Raw genomic sequence first — 15,065 nt, forward strand, 5'->3', positions numbered from 1 at the left:
CGTTCACCCACTGGGTCTTTTGGGAATTCAGGGCCACTCTGTCCCCAGTAAGCCCCCAGCCCCATCAGATGGGCTGCTGGAGTCACCCTGCAGGATATCCAAGCAGATGGGCCCTAGAGAATTATGTAGGGGGAGATGGAAGATGAGGTGACTTCAGGTGGCACAGCCTCTGGGTTTCCATCTCCTGCTATCTCAGGTCCCCTTGAGCCATGAGACTGACTCTAGGCTGCCCTAGGAGCTGCCCACATCATGCCCCTTCCTCTGAGGCCAGTAGGCAGAGCGAGATTATCAGCCACGTCTGATGAGTGCTGGCTGGGGGCTGCTGGCTGAGTGCTGCCAGGGACAGAAGGGAGCCCGGCTGCTCCTGCTCTTGGAGAAGCCACGTAGACACTACAGGGGGAGAGCACCATGGGAGGGCAGACACTCCAGGGAGGGCCCGGGCTGCAGGCCACGTCGACCTGGTCGGCACCAGAGAGGCCCACATAGGCCAGGCCAGATATGACCAGGAGCACCTGAGAAACAGGGAGCTGCTCCAACGAATGGATCACCCCACCCACTGCCTGTGCCCCAGAGGGGCGCAGTGCCTGGCGTGCCTCTAAGAGGTCATCAGCCAACCAGACCTGCTCACTGCCAGACCACAGGCCCAGAGGACCGCCCCCCCCCCCCCCACACACACGGGATCCAGTGCAAAATGAGAAGGGGCCCTGCTCGAGGATGTGGAGATCATCAGGCCCGTGCACAGCTGCAGGCTGGGGACCCGCCTGCCTGCACGGACCCGGTTGGCTCCACGGAGAAGGCCGGTCTGGGCGCACAGGCTGCATGCGTGCTGGCTGGTTTGGGGCCGTCCTTGATTCCCTGGGTGAGGAAGAGCTTACCGGGAATGCACACGGGCTATGGAGGAAGGGGAAGCCCACTGGGGGGCTGGGTAAACCCACAGGGACCGCCCAGCCTCCCTGCTCCCCCTTTGGCCCCCCCAGGCCCCTTCCGTCTGGGCCCCGGGCCTTCCCTGTCCTCACGCCCCGTCCTGCCATCCCAGAGGACTGAGGAGCCGAGGGAAGGAAAACTCCAGCTGCCGTAACTGACCCTTCGTGTTGCTCCGTGCTGGGTACCGAGATGAACTGTGACAGGCTAAAGGGACGCTTTTGGAAGCTCAGAATTGGCGGCCTCGTGGCTGTTTGCACTCCGCTGAGCTTCATGAACAGCCTGAGGTCGCGGTGGCGCAGCCAGAGCCTGAAGGGCGAGTCAGTGCCAGGAGCCTGCGTCCAGGGTTGTGGGGGCGCCAGCCCTGGACCGAGCGAGCCCGGTCGCGCTAACGAGGGCGGCCACCACACGCGGGACAGACCTACCAGCAAAAGGCTCGAGCTGCCCAACGGCGAATAAAAACCCAGGTGTGAGACAGAAAGTTAGCATTTAGCTTTAAGCTGAAACAATCCTCATTATTGACAACCCTGAAAAAGGTCACTTTATTATCTCGTTTCCATGTGCCCGGTTTCAACAACAGTGGAAACGCCCAGTAACAGACGAAAGTGGTATAAACTCCATGGTGCTCAGGGCTCCACTGGCTGGTGGAGCAGCCCCACTCCAGGGATCACGGAGCCAGCGCTGGGCACCGGGAGAGAAGGTGTCGTCTCACCGACTGTCTCGTCCCAGCTTCCACGGGCAGGGTGCCTCTACCTGCAGGCCTATCCTCCCAGCAACAATGACAGAGGCATTCATTATGAAGAAAGCACATCCCTGTCCGGTTTGAATGGGCACTTCTCTTGGCACTTGGATGCCTGGTGGAGGCAGCCACCTGATTGTTGTCCCTGTGGCATCACGTCTCCTGTCCATCCCTGCAGGCTGGACCACAGCCACTGGTGGACAAAACAGACCCTCTTTCCCTGGGGGCAGGAGCCTGGCTGACTGACCTAAGAGCCTCACCTTGCCCAGCCCAGCCCCTCGCCTTGAAGGGGAGCTCCCAAAACCTGTGTAACCTGAGTAACCGAACCCACCTCTGCATCTGTGAGGGGGGTCCCCAGGAAAGAAGTCTGGGTCATCCTCGAGAGAAAACAAGCCCAGAATGTTCCACGGGGGTGCTAAAGAGAAAGCCACCTCACCCTGCGGGGTTTTGACCTGGCAGCTGTGAGCAGGCACAGCCAGCTGGCCCATGCACTCAGGCCCAACAGAACCAGCAAGGCCCTGTCCACACCACCTCCCTCTCCACAGCCTTCCTTCGGGCCCCTCCTGACTTCCCCACCAGGTACACTATGGGAGCTGGTGCTCAGATGCATCCCTTCCAGCCAGGGCAACATTCCGGAACAGTCCATGAAACAAAAAGACAGAATGAGATTTTGCATTGTCCCCTTGGGTTTTGTCATTTGTCTCCAAAAGTATTTGGGGACAGCTCACCCAAGCTGAGTTCTGGACAAGCTGCCACAGAGTGTCACAGCTCCTGCGCACAGGGCTCAAGACCCTGGAGGGGGACATACCAATGGGGCTGCCGAGAACCACAGCTGAACACACACCTAACGGGTCACACTCTCTCCAAGTGCCCCTGGGGAGTCCTGGAAAGTCAGAGGTGAGCCTCTGGAGACTTGAGGCAGGACACGTGTTGGGTAAAGGTTAGGACTAGGTGGATCTGAAGTCCTCTCCAAGTCCCAAATCCTGTTCCCAAGAGGCACACATATGGGGGCATGCCTCCCCCTCCTTCCCACCCCAGCAACAGTGGAGCCCTGAGCCTGTCCTTCACACCCTGAGCCAGGCCTCCAAGGCAGGTCCAGAGGAGGGCCCTCCGAGACTCTGCCAGCCAGCAGCTCCTCCCTCCTGCCTTGCCGGGGTCTCCCAAACAAGCAAATGCCCTTTGATGACTCATTCCTGCTGTCCAGAGGAGGACCAGCTAAGCAGCAGACCAGCTGTTGCCTATGGGGGGCGCCCTCTTTCCTTGTTGCTGGAAGGGGGCCAAGCACTGGAAAAAGGGTAAGCTGTGGGCAGAGCTGCCTGTGGACCTGTCACATGCACTTTGCTCAGAAGTAATGACAGCTATTAGGCTGCATAACTGACCCACAGAAGGAAGTCGTCACTGCTGAGAAACGAAGGGCACCCCGCGCTGCCTGGCGGCCGACCAGCAGCCCAAGGGGGTAGAGGGTGCCTCCTGTGGGCAGCAGCTTCCCTCCCCCATGGGGGCCTCTGCCCTTTCCCCTCCCAGCGACCTGTGCACGGAGCACGTGCACCCCCCCATACTGAGCACGCTGACCAGAGCCAGGCCCAGTCACTTTGGAGGGACACAGCCTGGCAGTGGCACGAGTCCTTTTGCCTGCTTTCCATGTGCTTTCTCACTCGGCCACCGGTGGAGAGATCCCGCTGGCCACCCCTGTGCTCCTGAGAGCCCTGGGCCTGCCAGAGTTGGAAGTGCAGGCAGGTGTGTGTCTTAAATGCCAAGAAGGGAGGCAGGCAGGGAAGCTGCAGCCTGTGTTTAGGGGGAGCCGGAACAATAAAGGTAAACTACCACTCAACACAGACATAAAAATAACCCTGGTACAGGAGGTGCAGCCAGCAGCGGGCTGTGCTCGGTGCCTAATAGCCACCCAGCCAGGGGCCAGGGCCCAGGCAGTGTAAGGACACGGGCTGGTCACTCCAAGTTGCCAAGGGAGCTGTGTCTGGCTCTGGCTTCAGTCAGGATCGGGTCATTTCTCTCCCACTTCTCTGACTCCTTGGTTCCTGCAGACATACGAGAAGTCCAGTTGCAATCACATCTCCTGGCAAGTGTAAACCAGGCCTGTAAACAATTCCCAGCGCAGCATTGGCAGGGCCACGGGGCCTGGCTCCAGGAATCGTCCTGACGCAAGTGACCCACCAGCAATGCCGTGGAGACCGGGCACTGCAAACTGGGCACCTCCATGGCCTCACCATCCCAGAATGGGAGAGCATACGACCTCTGAGGGAGTCTAATTTGGAGACAGTCCTTTGCTCACCAAGGAGCATGGGGTGTGAGGCCTGAATCATGGCCCATCTGCACTGTCCAAAACACCCCCCACCCCAGGGACACTGGGAGCGTCCAGGGTAAGGTGACACCACAACCCATGCCATCCCATGCAGAGCCCGGTTGACTGCCTGGAGGCAGTGCCAAGCCGAGGGCGATGCTTCATGTCCCAGTGGCAGCACAGGGTTTGGAGGCCTGGTGGAGGCTTGCTTCCTGCTTCAACAATAAAATGGACAAATGTGCTCTTTCAGCTCCTCTCTGGCTTATGACAAGGTAGCTCTGCCAGCCTCTCGTATCCCCAGAGTTAAGGTTTAGGGAACCTTAACTCTGCCAGAAAGACATGGTAGGTCCCCTGGCTACCTGGAAACCCTCTCTCTTTTTTTCCCAGGAAAAAGAAATGCTACTGCCCGGCCGGGTGTGGCTCAGCGGCTGAGCATCAACCTAGGATCCAGGTGATCGGGGTTCGATTCCCGGACAGGGCACATGCCCAGGTTGTGGGCTCGATCAATGACTCTCTCATCATTGATGTTTCTACCCCTCTCTCCCCCTCTCCTTTCCTCTGTCTGAAATCAATAAAGATATATTTAAAAAAAAAAAAAAAAAAGAAAAAGAAATGCTACTTCTCCATGTACCTAAAAAGTTTGTAAAAGCTGTTTCATTCAGGGGGCTGCAACTGACTGCGGCCGTTCCCCGCCAACCCTCCGGAGCACAGTTCTCTCCAGCGCCTTCTCTGCCTCTGCAGTCCTGCTGTGCTCCCTGAGAAAACCCCCACAGTGGCACATTCCGACAGTCCAACAGAACATCTGTCCCCAGAACCCACACCCCCCAAAATCAGGGGGTCACAAATGGAAAGGTGGATAGGGGCGAGGCTTCTTGGGGGGTCAGCCTAACAGCCTCGTACACATGACTACCACACGGTGGGGGACACCCTGGGGGGAAGTTGCAGGTACAGGTTCAAGGTGAAGTAGACAGTCAGCACCACTCACATCCCAGGAGAGGGACCCGGAGCCAGCTCTTACTGGGCATCGTGATGGAGGCCATGCTCAGTCAGTCCCTGCAGTGGCCCCACAAGGTCCTCTGAATGGGCTTGATGGATGGAAGAGGAGCCGCAAAGAGGCTGGGCCTGGATCACTCAGTGGGGCTGGCCCTGGGTAAGGGCAGGGAGTGGGGCTGGCTTGCCAGAGACCTGTTTTCCAGAAGGTTCTACCTGGAGTGCCAGGTCCCTTCTCTGCAAGGGCAGATACCAGCCAGAAAGGTTTCTTCCTGCCTCTTGAACTCTGGAGCGCAGCATCGCTTTGCACAGACACCTATTGACATTGGAGGTCTTGCCAAGGCCAGCGCTTGTCAGCCAGGTGCACAGAGGCACTGGCTCCGGAATCTGCTCCCTGGGCCCAGTCCCAGCCTGGAGACGCCTCAGAGCTCGAGTTCCCCGTCACTCACTGCTAACCTGTGCAGGACGGAGCAGAATGGGAGCCACCAACTGCAGCTCAGAACAGAACGTGCTGTGACCTGGCCGGCCATCGGTTGCCTTAGCCCGGGGTCCAGAAGGTGCAATGTTCCCATAAGATAATCATTTAGTAGAAACCAAGTGTTCCAGCCACTACTTTCCCTGTACTAGCCTGTTTATTTGAAGTAATTTGCAGATGTGAAAAAACAACAATAAACAAGTGTTAGGACAGAGAATGCCTGTAGGAAGAAGAGTTTATTTGATAACCACCCTGCAGAAAAAGACAAAGGCCTTTTGGATCCTAGAGCTTTGAAACAGGATGGCCTTCTTGCATTAAAAAAAAGTATTGATTTTTTATTGATTTTTTTTTTTTTAGAGAGAGAAGAAGGGAGAGGGAGAAACATTGATGTGAGAGTGAAGGATCAATCGGCTCCCTCTTGCACACCCCCTACTGGGAATCGAACCCCCAACCTTTCCATGCACAGGATGATACCCAACCAACTGAACCACACCAGCCAGGGCAGTTTCCCTGCATTTTTATGGGACAGATGTCAGCCTCCCTGGGAAGGAACAAGGAACAGAAGCAAAGATAAAGGGCAGAAAGCACCTGGGATTTTGTTCAGCATGTGGCAAAGTGGTGACAAGGTCAGAGGAAGACAAAGGGCAGGATCACACTTGGGCACCCCCAGGCTGTCCAAGAGTGCAGCCTGGGAGAATAAAAAATAGAAAAAAACACAGCCAGTTTATTTTCCAGGGCTCGCTATTTTAAAAACAAACCAGCAGGCATGTCGAAAAGGCTCTCACAAGATGTGGCCATGCCTTCCAGACTGGGTTATAGTCTATCTCAGGCAACTTCCCGAGAGGCTAAGGCAGGCCCTTCTCATCTCACCCATCTGCCGTCTGTGGTTGGTACAGTGAACCCTGCAGACCCGATGGAAAGCTGAGGGTCCAGCCAGACTGAGACTGGGCCTCACAACAGATGGTGGTGGGAATGTGTGTGCATCCACATGTGTACATGTGTATGCCATGTGTGTGTATGTTGGACAAAACTGCTAATAGAGCAGGTTATGGGACCCTAGGAAACTGGAATCCTATAACTGAGTAACTTCAAGACGCCTTTGACTCAACCTTTTGTTTGCAAGTGAAAAGGCCTCTGGCTCTGACCTGAGCCTAGAGGCTCTAAGTAACTTAGGCAAGGACTGCCAGCACCCAACTCCAAGTTCAGGTCCAGAGTCAGCAGTCACAGTGAACATCCCTGAGCCTGCAGGCACCGTGTGAGGCCAGAGTTCATTAAAATATGGACATGCATGCTCGGTGGTGCTGAGGGTTATAGCTGGGAAGTAGTCGCAGCCCTGGCTCCTCCCCCAGAGCCCTCTGACCTGGCCTGACACCGTCCAGGGGCCAGGGAGCAGCTCCTGCCTCACTGTGCAGCTGGGGCTCCTCCCTTTCCTGATGGCTCCTCCGCGAGTTTCAGTCAGCCCTGGGGAGGACAGACCCTCTCCCGGCAGGCGCGGGGCTGTGGGCCGCTGTGTTTTGGGTGACAGTGGACACTTCCATCTGAATGACTCCAGAGTTAGCCCTGCCCTGCTGGTGCAGGGGCCCCGTGCGCCTCGGTGCGCCTAGTGCTCCGCAGACCAGCAGCTGCAGCCCTGTCAGGGCTTGTCAGAAACAGTTTCCAGTGCCCCAGACCTCGGAATCTACACTGACCCAGGGACCATCAGGCACTTAGAGATGACAGTGGGCTACACCCCCAGGGGCAAGAATACACGCCAGTCAGAGCTGGAGGAACAGGAAGAGTGGCCCTGGAGTGCACCCACCTCACCTCCAGGGGCCCTGACTTCCTCCTCTGGAGCATGCTCCTCCCCAGCCCCCAGGGCAGCCCTCACACACCCCAGGTTTGCTCCCCTTTCCTTCTGCCTCCTTCCCAAACTCTGTCCTTGGCCACACTGGGTGGGTGTCCCATGCTTCCATGGATGGCACCTCAGCCACTGGGTGGTCTGATCCTTGGGGCTGCATGGTTTTTCCAGCTTAGGGTTTAGTGCCCAAAGTCCTTCCTGCCAATAAAGTGTAGTGCATAGGAGCAGCTACACAAAGCCCCTCGTCCTATTCTTTTGTAAAAAAAAAAAAAGGGGGGGGAGAAATCCTCCCCTTGAAAACAAACCAGCCATGGGTACTCTGGCCAGCTCTCCCACAGGCCTGGAGGTGTAGGAGTGGTTCTAGGTGCTTTTTACTAATTTGTCCCACAAGAACCTTATACCATCTGATGGGGCAGGTATGACCTTCCGGGGGGTTTACCTTGACCAAGGTTCCAGAGCCAGTAAGCGGTGGGATTCCTCCCAGGCTCAGAGGGAAGTTCCAGTCTCAAGTCTGACTCCAGAGGCTGACACAGGGTCTTGGTTCAAGTGATTCATGGGGTGCTCCGGAGAGAGGGGCATGAGGAGGCTGGAGAGGGTGGGGCAGCTCTGCCTGACTCCCCAGGAGCACGCAGAGTGGGTCCCTGACGGCAGTGGGGTGGCCCTCGGTGCCTCCCTTTGACTGCGGGCTTCAGCTGAGCTGCAGGGGCAGAGCCCTCGCTGGATGGGGGCTCCCTGTGAGGTCAGTTCTGTAGAGAAGGCTGGTGGGTGCACCTGCTGGTAGAGGAATCTTAGTGGCACCACTGGGGAGCACAGCCTAAGCGTGGGCCCCTCCTTGGGCCATATGCCAACTTGCGCTGCTCTGTTCCTTGTTTGGGGCACAGCCACGTGCCTTGATTTGGCCACAAGAGCGGAGGGGCAGGTCCCCTGGGCTTGAAGCCGGGTCCTCTGCCCATGAATGAGTCAGCCCTGTGCCTGCCGAGGTGAGTAGGGAAGGAGGCCACCCCAGAGCACGTGAGGAGCAGAAGGGAAAGGGAACAATCGCAACCTCCCCCCCCGAAACTCCTGTTGGCCAAGTCCAGGGAGAAGCCCGCAGGGATTGGGCAGTGCCCTCCTCTGTCCCGGGCACACACGGGGCCACAGGGAGAGGCAGGGGTCACACGCTGAAGAATGTCGAGCCCAGGAGGTCCTCAAGACTAGATTCCAAATGTTAATGTGTTGATATTTTTATTACTCAAACCTAATTCACTGTATAACTTTATACTGCTTTTCTCACTGAATACAGAAGAGCAGTGAGTGAGCAGAGGAGGCCCAGATCGGACCTGAAAGCCCATTCTCATGGCACTGGGCCTGCCCCAGCCTGCGGCCCACTCCCAGGGGAATGAGGGTCTCTTGGCACCATGGAGCGGCCTCCCCTCAGTGAACCCTCAGCTTTAGTCCAACAGATGCTCAGACCTCCCAGATGTTTCCAAAAAGGATTCCTCTTTCAGAAATTTAAAACCACACGCTCAGGGAGGAACATCTGAAGGGAGTTGGGTGAAGGTTGGGGGCTCAGGAAAGTAGGGTCCCACAGGATTTGCTTCTGGGGAGCAGGGTCTGGCTGGGGAAGGCTGGATCTGGATCGCGAGACAATGGGATCACAGCTGTGAAGCAGGAGAGCCCAGTGACTGGGCAGGTGGCTGAGCCTGGTGCCCCGCCTGGTATCATCAGGTGCCAGTAAAGGGTGTGTATGGACAAGGACATGCCCTCATGACAAGCTGCGGGACTAACCCACGCACTAGGCTGAGGAGGGATGCATCTGCTGTCAAATTATCTCAGCAATTTCAGTTCTGTGAAAGTCCTTTCTAGAAGCCTTTCCCAGCAGAAAGCAGCAGCCACACGTCCCCCTACCTGCAGCCATGTCTTGTGCTCTGGGGTCTTTCCCAGAAAGTGGATTATATAAGCTAAATACCCCTCCAAGGGACTCACCAGCTCAGACCTGACTCAGAGGCATGAGTTCCAGCTACTCTCCAAAGACAGCCCCCTGCGCCCCCTGCCAGGATTGCCTCCCACACTGAGTGCAGGCCTGGGACTCCAGGCAACCACCAGGTGCAGTGAGAATGGCTCCTGCCTGTTCTGGACGCTGCAGAGGAGGCGCACAGGGATGCGGAGCCGCTCAGGCATCTCAGCATCCGGGCACTGGCTCAATCCAGCCTCCCACCACACCCTCCAGGCGCCACCAGGGAACCTCTAGATGAGCAGCAGCACCAGGTGCAGCAAGAGGACTGCAGAGCCCAAGCCAGCCAGTCAGGAAGGAGGGAAACCCCCACTCGGCTTGCGATGCTTTGTTCTGCTGGGGATCTAAGACATGTGCCAAAGTCCCTCAAGTAGTCGAGGAATCCCTGGCCAGACATTCACTTCAATGCTTGCTGCCAGGTCTGCCCAGGCCCTAGGAGTCTCAACTCGCCAGGGCCCTCAGAAGCCAACTTGCCCCTCCAGGAGCACCCACATCTCGACTGACCCTTCTTGTCCGTCCTCAGCGACTGGCTGCCATTCCCCTCACCATGAGGCCCATCTTACTTCTACATAGGATGCGCTGCAGTTTTCAGCTGCTGGCAACAGAGAGACTGGAGCCTCCCGTGTGCACCCCGTATCGGAGTTTCACGGCCTGCGCCCCTCCTTCTTCCACCCTTCTCGAAGGTGGTGCTTTGCACTGTTTGTCTTCCTACTGATCTTTAAAAAATGGTGTTGCTTCTTATAAAATGCAAGGTCTTCTAATTGTCCAGCATCTATATTCCATTACCAGATGGGCACCCGGCAAATATGCCGAGGGTGATGGTGATGATGGTAATGATGTCGATGGCAATGAAAACAATGAGGGGGAGAGAGGGAGAGAGAGAGACACGGTGTGAGGAGAGAGACGTTTCTGCAGTAGGACGGGCAGGCCCAGCCTTAAGGGCACTACTGCCTGCTGATGGCTGGAGAGGGAACACAGGGTCTAGCCCGGGCCTCACGGAGCGCCAGGCCTTCGGGGGGTGAGGGAGTCAGAGGGTGGGACGGCCCCTTGCCCTGGGATGAGCTGCTCGGGTGAGGGCTCCTTCCCCATCAGTACTAGCACGATTCTGGGCAGGGGCTTCGCGTGGGCAGACAAACTCCCGGTTGCCAAGGCTCCTGGTGTAGCAAAGGTGTGCGCTTCTCCCTGGCCCACATTTGCCCCCCACTTCTTCAGCCCCACCTGGTTGGATCACGCTTTCTCCTCGGTCTTCTCTGTGCTTTTGGTTGAGGGTGAGGGCCCAGGGGTGTCCAGGCCACATGAAGGTGGCACTGCTGGCCCTGGCCCTAACCTGCAGCGTGACTGCAAGCCTGGGCTCTGAGTCTACAGTGGGGACCCCAGCCCTTGACCAAGCCAAGCTGAGCGTCTGATGACTGAGGGCCAACAGCCCCATTCCCTGGGCTTTATCTTGCCATTCCTCTGGCCCCCACAAAACCGGGACTTCGAGTGATTTGCGGAAACCCAAGGGCAGAGCATGAGCGCGGGGTGGCTTCAGTGAGCCTCCGAGCTCCGCCTGCCTCCTTCCTGGAACTTTTAGCGTCAGAGTCCCCTGGGGCCAGGAGTTCCAGGAACGGCTCTGCTGCCGTGAGTCAGCCCAGGGAACCCTGGTCCTCCGAGAAGGAGGAGCCTTTCTCGTCTGCTTCTTGTCTTTCCGTCTGGCTTTTATTGCCGTCTTCATGCAGCTGCTTAGAATTCTACTTGCCGGTACTTTATCATAATAAGAAAACAGCAATTTAAAGTCATCCTCCTGAAATATTCCCACTCAGGGAAGATGGGATTAAATGAATGTCTCCCGAGCCACTGTCACAGAGGCAGGGACTGTTGAAAAAGCTGATTCAATTCAACCACCTCACTCAAAATGAAGGGCTCACAGGCTACCCCCCAGAACAAACCCTGAGCACTGAAAATGGGTCCTGAACCCCAAGCCCCCTGAGTGATGAAATAAAACTACATCAGGCCCGTGGTATGAGATAAGGAAATGGTCAGTGGTTGTAGGATCAGAGCCCACTTTGGGGGAAAAAAGAAAAAAGCTCCTATATCCTTTTAACAACGTTCCCCTAACTGACTTGGCTCTCTCAGCCACAGCTTTCAGCCCGCACCACCTGCTTTCCTGCGTTTCACTGACCCGCTGTCCTCACGCCCAGAGGCTGGAGACGGGCAGATGTGTTTCCTGCGGGGAACAGGAAGCCACAAGCAGCCACGAGAAAGGGGCTTGGCACTAGCGGGGCCCCAAGCATCAGCGGCAGGTTGAGCCCGTTCCAGTCACATTCTCCCGGACGGTCCTTCCCTCTGGAGAGTTCCGTGTCCTCTGGCACCACCTGCATATGCACACAGCTGGGCCTCAGCGGCCGGCTCCTGGGGAGAAGCCCAGGGCCAGTGCCTGTCACAGCTTCCAAAATGCTTGTAAGATCCCGAGTGATGAGGAGAGCAGCTCTCCAGTTTTTCATCACAAGCCCCTTCAGGCCATTACTGAGTGTATGCTAATGAGATGACTGAGTGTATGCTAATGAGATGACTGAGTGTATGCTAATGAGATGACTCTTTCAATGGTTAAAACTTCAGCCCCACCTCCGACCTCCAGGGAGGGGAGAGGGGATCTAGATGGAGCCGTCACCAATGGCCAGGTGCCTCACCTATCTCCGTTAAGCCCTGGAACCTCCAGGACACCTCTCCCCATATTTGGAGAGCTTCTGGCTGGTGAACACATCAAGGTGCCGGGAGGGCGACAGCCGAGGCGGAGCATGGAAACTCGTGCCTCGTACCTCGCCCTGGGCATCTCTTCCCTCAGGCTGTTCCTGAGTTGTTTCCTTTGTAATAAACTGGTAATCTACTAAGTAAACTGTTTTCCTGGGTCCTATAAGTTCGTCCAGCTAATTATCAAGCATGGGAGGGGTTGTGGGAACCCCCAGATTTGTAGTTGGCCATGCAAAAGAGGTCTGGGCACTGTATTTCTGAGACCAAGCCCTTAACCTGTGGTAGTCAGAATTGAATTGAATTGTTGGCCACCCAACAGGCATTGGAGGTTTGGAGAATCGGTGTGGAAAGCACCAGGTATGGGGTGTTGAGGGAACAACTCACTTTTTTTCCCCACAATTAACCAGAGAAAACTCTCTGCTTTTCATGGGCTCAAGTGACTAGGCCTGGCATCTTCTCACTTTCAGATCAACTGATTATTAACCTTAATTACTTAATGGGATTTAAATACCTTAATGGGATTAAATGCCTTAGTCTCATCAACATGGTCGTATCCTGGGCAAAGGTGGGATCCTGCCTCCCACAGGGAATGAGCACAGGCTGGGACAGGACTTGCCAGAGGAGACAGCCGCTTCTTGGGGGCAACTAGGATGAGGATGACACATGCTGGTTTTGTCTGCCAGCTGGATTTCCCGGTGAGGAGCCCAATGATCGCGCAGGTGCGGATCCAGCCATCGCCCTGTGGGGAGGGAGGCGCCTGTCCTGGACCAATAAGGGGGAGGTGGCTCGGGGGCTTTGGTGGGCCTCCTGACATTACTTATAGGACTCTTACCAACATAAAGCTGTTCATCTCAGGGAGGATTTTGTGAGGTCCTCGAGCTCCCCTACAGTACATGACTCTCCCTGTTATCTCTCCTGATTTGCAGCCTGAATCAGTTCCCATCCAAGGGTTCATTCCTTCATATCCGTCCAAACACCACTCCCTTCTGCTTAGAAGACAGCTCTGCTGGAGGAGGCTGCCCCCCTAAGAGGCAGAGAAATAACTAGGCTCTGGTTCCACCCCAAGTCCCCAAAAACTTCTGCCACTCATTTCTGGTCAGGCTCTATTCCCTGCAATGATGCGTCTCCTGAGATGCTATACTGCATGTTCTCCTGTGAGCAAGAGCCAGGGAGGGCTCCGCGCCCTGGGCTCCCAGAATCACTGTTCCATTCCAGAGCTGATAGCTGTGACCTGGTGAGCAATCGCCCATCTGCTTCCACTTTGCACCACTGGTCTGATACCTCTCTGAAGGTGAGACAGGCCGGTAAGCCTGGACAAGCAGAATAGGGAAACTGAGACAGGTAGTTAAACACCAACCAGTTTACAGCCATCTAGCAATCGATAACTCCTATCTTCCCTAACCAGGGACACTGCAGAGTAGTCCCCACACACAGGGTAAATAGTTTAAATCTCCCCACTCAGGGAAGTAGACAGCAGAAACCCAATTAGGGCCATTTGCCAACCACACCCAAGGAAAAAGGAAGTTAAAAGAATTAATCTCATTTTGGTTCATCAGCATAAAACTGATGAATAGTCTACTGATCCTCCCCGAGGACCTCCCTTAAACTCCCAGCCTTTAAAAAACCCTCAATCATCAAACTAAAGAGTTTCTGCACAGCAAAAGAAACCAGCCACAAAACAAAGAGGCAGCTGACTGAGTGGAACAAGAGATGATATTTGCAAACAATACCTCCATCAAAGGTTTACTATCCAAAATACTACCTAAAGAACTCATAAAACTCAACACCAAACAAACCAACAATCCAATTAAGAAATGGGCAGAGCCTGGCCGGCGTGGCTCAGCGGTTGAGCATCCACCTAGGATCCAGGAGATGGCTGTTGATTCCCGGTCAGAACACATGCCAGGGTCTCGGGCTCGATCCCCAGCAGGGGGCATGCAGGAGGCAGCCGATCAATGACTCATCATTGATGTTTCTCCCTTCCTCTCTCTGAAATCAATAAAGACATATTTAAAAAAAAAAAAAATGGGCAGAGGACCTGAACAGACACCTCTCCCAAGAAGACATACAAACGGCCAGCAGAGACATGAAAAGATGCTCAGCCTCACTAGCTATTAGGGAAACGCAAGTCAAAACGACCTGAGACCCCACCTTCGCTGCTGGAGCGGCCACTGCCAACAGGACAGGTGGTAAGCGCTGGAGAGGCCGCGCCGAGAGGGAGCCCACTCACTGCGGGGGGCGTGGGGACTGGCGCAGCCCCGTGGGGAGCAGTCTGGCCGGTCCTCAAAAAATTAAGGAAAGAGCGTGACCCAGCAGCCCCTCTTCTGGTTACAGACCTGAAAAACTCGAAAACGGGGCCCTGGTGGGTGTTGCTCAGTGGTGAGAGTGCTGACGGGCCTCGGGTTCGAATCCCAGTCAAGGGCACGTACCTGGGTTTCAGGTTCCCTCCCCAACCCTGGTGGAGCACATGTGGGGGGCAACCAGTTGATGTGTCTCCCTCACATCGATGTTTCTCTCTCTCCCCCACTTCTACTCTCTCTGAAAAAGCACTGGGAAAAATATCCTCCGGTGAGGATTAAAAAAAACTGAAAAACATGTGTTGGCGAAGATATATTCACCCCTATGTTCATTGCAGCATTATTCACGGTGGCCAAGATGTGGGGACAGCCCAAGTGTCCTGAGATGGAGGACTGGACAAAGAAGATGTGGGACATGCACACAGTGGGTGCTACGCAGCCTTAAGAAAGGGTGGAACACTGCCATTTGCCACAACATGGGTGGACCTTGAAAAGGTGCTAAGTTAGTAAGTCAGTTAGAAAAAGCTACGAACTATATGATTTCACTCACGTGTGGGATATAAAACTGGAACTCGAGGACACAAACGGCAGCGTGGTGGTTGCCAGAGGGAAGCGGGCGGAGGGGGCCTAATACACAGTGACGGAAGATGGTTTGATTTTAGATGGTGGGCACACAATTCTATATACAGATCTTGTATCATAGAAACGTACTTGAAACCTATATGATGCTATTAACCAATGTTATCCCAATAAATTTAATAAAGAATTTAAAAAACTCAAAAGG

Source organism: Miniopterus natalensis, chromosome 12 (assembly GCF_054644295.1).
Source record: "Miniopterus natalensis isolate mMinNat1 chromosome 12, mMinNat1.hap1, whole genome shotgun sequence".
NCBI lineage: Eukaryota > Metazoa > Chordata > Mammalia > Chiroptera > Miniopteridae > Miniopterus > Miniopterus natalensis.